Consider the following 6,671-nt stretch of genomic DNA (forward strand, 5'->3'; position numbering starts at 1 on the left):
GGTTGGCTGCAGGAATTAAAAAAGGTGAAACGGTCGGAGTTCATTGTTGAAATGACACAGGCAATAGTCAACATATACAGTTGAATTCGCAAGTTTACTTACACTTAGGTTGGATTCATTAAAAAAAAAAATTCAACCACTCCTCACATTTTTATTAACAAACTATAGTTTTGGCAAGTCGGTTAGGACATCTACTTTGTGCATGACACAAGTAATTTTTCCAACAATTGTTTACAGATAGATTATTTCACTTATAATTCACTATCACAATTCCAGTGGGTCAGATGTTTACATACACTAAGTTGACTGTGCCTTTAAACAGCTTGGAAAATTCCAGAAAAGGAGGTAATGGCTTTAGAAGCTTCTGGTAGGCATCATTTGCGTCAATTGGAGGTGTACCTGTGGATGTATTTCAAGGTCTACCTTCAAACTCAGTGCCTCTTTGCTTGACATCATGGGAAAATCAAAATAAATAAACCAAGACCTCAGAAAAAATATTGTAGACCTCCACAAGTCTGGTTCATCCTTGGGAGCAATTTCCAAATGCCTGAAGGTACCACGTTCATCTGTACAAAGAATAGTACGCAAGTATAAACACCATGGGACCACGCAGCCATCATACCGCTCAGGAAGAAGACACGTTCTGTCTCCTAGAGATGAACGTACTTTGGTGCGAAAAGTGCAAATCAATCCCAGAACAACAGCAAAGGACCTTGTGAAGATGCTGGAGGAAACAGGTACAAAAGTATCTATATCCACAGTAAAACAAGTCCTATATTGACATAACCTGAAAGGCCGCTCAGCAAGGAAGAAGCCACTGCTCCAAAACCGACATCAAAAAGCCAGACTACGGTTTGCAACTGCACATGGGGACAAAGATCGTACTTTTTGGAGAAATGTCCTCTGGTCTGATGAAACAAAAATAGAACTGTTTGGCCATAATGACCATCGTTATGTTTGGAGGGAAAAGGAGGAGGCTTGCAAGCTGAAGAACACCATCCTAACCGTGAAGCACGGGGGTGGCAACATCATGTTGTGGGGGTGCTTTGCTGCAGGAGGGACTGTTGCACTTCACAAAATAGATGGCATCATGAGGGAGGAAAATTATGTGGATATATTGAAGCAACATCTCAAGACATCTGTCAGGAAGTTAAAGCTTGGTCGCAAATGGTTCTTCCAAATGAACAATGACCCCAAGCATACTTCCAAAGTTGTGGCAAAATGGCTTAAGGACAACAAAGTCAAGGTATTGGAGTGGCCATCACAAAGCCCTGACCTCAATCCTATAGAAAATTTGTGGGCAGAACTGAAAAAGCGTGTGCGAGCAAGGAGGCCTACAAACCTGACACAGTTACACCAGCTCTGTCAGGAGGAATGGGCCAAAATTCACCCAACTTATTGTGGGAAGCTTGTGGAAGGCTACTCGAAACGTTCGACCCAAGTTAAACAATTTAAAGGCAATGCTACCAAATAATAATTGAGTGTATGTAAACTTCTGACCCACTGGGAATGTGATGAAAGAAATAAAAGCTGAAATAAATCATTCTCTCTACTATTATTCTGACATTTCACATTCTTAAAATAAAGTGGTGATCCTAACTGACCTAAGACAGGGAATTCTTACTAGGATTAAATGTCAGGAATTGTGAAAAACTGAGTTTAAATGTATTTGGCTAAGGTGTATGTTAACTTCCGACTTCAACTGAGACCATGTTAAAGTCCACCTGTCAATGTGATTTAGAACTTCCTTTGTCTACTGGACCCTTTCAACACAATGTGCACATAATGACTGCTATAGGTGAAACATCTCTTTAAACATCTCTGTGGCTTTTAAACTCAGTCCTCAGGTCTCAGGACCACACCTCATACACAGACATAGATGTATTGTTTCATAAATGTTTTCATATAAAGTAACTGATTTCCACTGTAGTTGTTTTTATGTTGTATGATGGTTTCTATGATGTTGAGGTTCATAGTCAGAGTGTTGAAGGTAGTGACAGAGTGATGAGAAACATCACAGATCATCTCCCGCTGGGTCTGATATCATCTCTCTGCGACATTTCATCATCACTCTGGGACATTCTGGACCTCATATTGACATCACAACCCTTCAATAATATTGGACTCTGATTGGACTACGAGCAACAGCACACTACCTGAGACTGACAGACGCCTCTCATAAGAGAGGAAAATATAGATTTTTTGATTGCTTGAATAATCACGTCATGTCCTTGTGTTCCTTTCAAGACATTCAACTTTCACAGGGACCAGCTGGACTCAGTAAGGCCAGTGTAATTCTGTGGTCCATTCTACCATACTCTGTACCATTTTCCATATACTGTAGTGTTTCATTTGGTTTCACTGTCTTTCTCACCTGCTTTTTTCCACTCAGTTATTTTGTGGCAATAACCTAATCCAGAGAAGGAGGGGCTCTGCTTTTCACTTCAGAACTGAGGAGAGACAGATCAGACGTTGGTGAGATGAGGGATTCTGTCATGAGATATTGGTGAGACGAGGGATATTGTCATGAGACGTTGGTGAGACGAGGGATACAGTCATGAGACGTTGGTGAGATGAGGGATACTATCATGAGATGTTGGTGAGACGAGGGATACTGTCATGAGACGCTGGTGAGAAGATGGATACTGTCGTGAGACGAGGGATACTGTCATGAGACGTTGTTGAGATGAGGGATACTGTCATGAGACGTGGGATACTGTCATGAGACGAGGGATACTGTCATGAGATGTTGTTGAGACGAGGAATACTGTCATGAGACGTGGATGAGACAAGATGTGCTAGGTAGATTGTAAAGGAGACCTTTTTGAGATTGATAAGGCTGACTGTTGCGAGATTGCCAGGAGTGTTGTGAGATGATTAAGTGCAGACTTTGTAGGACACTATAAGATGGTTTATGTTACCTCCCTGGCCTCTCTTTTCTCCTGTACATTCCAGTTTTGGGGGGAAAAAAATACATAAAAACGTAAGTATGTTATAAAATCCTTGTCTCAAGTGTGTTTCTTTTTGAGCGTTCATGTTGACACAAATTAATGTTATTCTGGGGCTCCTGTTCTCCCCTCTCACACACTGCATCTCTGTCTCAGTATGCCACCCTCACACACACACACACACACATTTGGTCTTTGTTCTCACAGTTTGTTTGATCTGCAGTGTCATTTGGTTGGATGCTGCTAGGCAATAAGAAGGGTGACATTATTGCTATTCGATTTGTCCAATGTCTCGTTATTTTTCCTTCCCCTGTCCGTGTGTGTCGGTGCGTGAGTGTATGCATCCTTTCTCTCGCACACACACACACATCGCATGCTAGCCTGCCTCAACAGTTGGTGTCTAGCGCCCTGTCAAGTCTAAATACTAAATCAAGTGGGCATGTTGACAGGGGACAGTTAAAATCAGCGCTAACAAAACTAGGATGACCTGAAACGATGCATCCGCACCACTCTCAGTCCTTGCTGTCTTCTTCCATAATCAGCAGCACAGAGGCTTGTGGATAGGCAACATCTGACTGGCAGTGCTGTAATTGAGCTGTCTGTCAGACTATTAATAACATCTCAGAACAGAACGGAATCTCTCCAACAACACAACGGTCTGAGACACCAGAAGGAACTCCATCAAACACTCCCAAACACTTGTCATGTAGCGTCTGTCATGAAGCTGCTGATAACAACAGATGTTTGTTTACCCAGCAGGAGTTAATTGTTCTATTTTAGTTATCATTGGATTTGCTTCTCTTAGCATACGCATCATGTTCAAGTATATAGATACACAGTAACATTGATGCTTTACCATCGTTGCTATCTATGATACAACATGAGAGAGATAGATCAGGTCTAAACTGCCCAGCTCTAATGACCAGCTAATGACATGGCCGTGTGGAGGAGTCTGTCTGTCCGGATGTCGTAGATAGTGACTATAGTGGTAGTGGGTAGATAGTAACTGTAGTGGTGGGGGAAGATAGCGGCTGTAGTGGTGGTGGGTAGATAGTAACTGTAGTGGTGGGGGAAGATAGCGGCTTTAGTGGTGGTGGGTAGATACTGACTGTAGTGGTGGTTGGTAGATAGTGGCTGTAGTGGTGGTGGGTAGATACTGACTGTAGTGGTGGGGGGTAGATAGTGACTGTAGTGGTGGTGGGTAGATAGTGACTGTAGTGGTGGTGGGTAGATAATGACTGTAGTGGTGGTGGGTAGATAGTGACTGTAGTGGTGGTGGGTAGATAGTGACTATAGTGGTGGTGGGTAGATACTGACTGTAGTGGTGGGGTAGATACTGACTGTAGTGGTGGGGGTAGATACTGACTGTAGTGGTGGGGGGTAGATACTGACTGTAGTGGTGGATGGTAGATAGTGACTGTAGTGGTGGGGGGTAGATAGTGACTGTAGTGGTGGGGGGTAGATAATGACTGTAGTGGTGGTGGGTAGATAGTGACTGTAGTGGTGGTGGGTAGATAGTAGCTGTAGTGGTGGTTGGTAGATAGTGACTGTAGTGGCGGTGGGTAGATAGTGACTGTAGTGGTGGAGGGTAGATTCTGACTGTAGTGGTTGGGGGTAGATAGTGACTGTAGTGGTGGTGGGTAGATAGTGACTGTAGTGGTGGGGAGTAGATAGTGACTGTAGTGGTGGGGGGTAGATAGTGACTGTAGTGGTGGTGGGTGGATAGTGACTGTAGTGGTGGTGGGTAGATAGTGACTGTAGTGGTGGAGGGTAGATAGTGACTGTAGTGGTGGAGGGTAGATAGTGACTGTAGTGGTGGGGGGTAGATAGTGACTGTAGTGGTATTGGGTAGATAGTGACTGTAGTGGTGGTGGGTAGATAGTGACTGTAGTGGTGGTGGGTAGAAAGTGACTGTAGCAGTGGGGGGTTAGATACTGACTATAGTGGTAGTGGGTATATAGTGACTGTAGTGGTGGTGGGTAGATAGTGACTATAGTGGTATTGGGAAGATAGTGACTATAGTGGTGGTGGGTAGATAGTGACTATAGTGGTGGGGGTTAGATACTGACTATAGTGGTAGTGGGTATATAGTGACTGTAGTGGTGGTGGGTAGATACTGACTATAGTGGTAGTGGGTATATAGTGACTGTAGTGGTGGTGGGTAGATAGTGACTATAGTGGTATTGGGTAGAAAGTGACTGTAGTGGTGGTGGGTAGATAGTGACTGGAGTTTTGGTGGGTAGATAGTGACTGTAGTTTTGGTGGGTAGATAGTGACTGTAGTTTTGGTGGGTAGATAGTGACTGTAGTGGTGGGGGGTAGATAGTGACTGTAGTGGTGGGGGGTAGATACTGACTGTAGTGGTAGTGGGTAGATAGTGGCTGTAGTGGTGGGGGGTAGATAGTGGCTGTGGTGGTGGTGGGTAGATAGTGACTGTGGTGGTGGGGGGTAGATAGTGACTGTAGTGGTGGGGGTAGATACTGACTATAGTGGTGGGGGTAGATACTGACTGTAGTTTTGGTGGGTAGATAGTGACTGTAGTGGTGGGGGGTAGATACTGACTGTAGTGGTGGGGGTAGATACTGACTGTAGTGGTGGGGGGTAGATAGTGGCTGTAGTGGTGGTGGGTAGATAGTGGCTGTAGTGGTGGTGGGTAGATAGTGGCTGTAGTGGTGGTGGGTAGATAGTGACTGTGGTGGTGGTGGGTAGATAGTGACTGTGGTGGTGGTGGGTAGATAGTGACTGTAGTTTTGGTGGGTAGATAGTGACTGTAGTGGTGGGGGGTAGATAGTGACTGTTGTGGTAGTGGGTAGATAGTGACTATAGTGGTAGTGGTTAGATAGTAACTGTAGAGGTGGTGGGTAGATAGTGACTATAGTGGTGGTTGGTAGATAGTGACTGTAGTGGTAGTGGGTAGATAGTAACTGTAGTGGTGGGGGGTAGATACTGACTGGAGTGGTGGGGGGTAGATAGTGACTGTAGTGGTGGGGGGTAGATATTGACTGTAGTGGTGGTGGGTAGATAGTGACTGTAGTGGTGGGGGGGTAGATATTGACTGTAGTGGTGGTTGGTAGATTGTTACTGTAGTGGTGGGGGTAGATACTGACTGTAGTGGGGTTGGGTAGATAGTGACTATAGTGGTAGTGGGTAGATAGAGACTGTAGTGTTGGTGGGTAGTGTGGAGGCTAATTTCTGCATTACCAAATAAGGAGAGTTACAAACTTCACACACCAGTCAGAGTTATACTTAAAATTACATCTTTAATAATTAAGATGCTTTTGCAAAAGCACTTGACTTTCAATGATGCTGACTGTAGTGGTGGTGGGTAGATAGTGGGTAGATAGTGACTATAGTGGTAGTGGGTAGATAGAGACTGTAGTGTTGGTGGGTAGTGTGGAGGCCAATTTCTGCATTACCAAATGAGGAGAGTTACAAACTTCACACACCAGTCAGAGTTATACTTAAAACTACATCTTTAATAATTAAGATGCTTTTGCAAAATGCACTTGACTTTCAATGATGCGCTATCTCTAATGAACCATTGAAAAAGTGACTACACAAAAGTACAAAGAGCTTTTATAGCCAAGATGCACCCCTCTCAACGTACATGACGAACCACAGATCTTAGGAACTGTTCACAAAGGTTAAGTTTTGTATGAAAGATATCTATAAAACATAGCAGACAGCAACTGCTGTATCAACAGTGTTCATTGTATAGACCAGT

The sequence above is a fragment of the Salmo salar genome, chromosome ssa11, assembly GCF_905237065.1.
Source record: "Salmo salar chromosome ssa11, Ssal_v3.1, whole genome shotgun sequence".
NCBI classification, from domain to species: domain Eukaryota; kingdom Metazoa; phylum Chordata; class Actinopteri; order Salmoniformes; family Salmonidae; genus Salmo; species Salmo salar.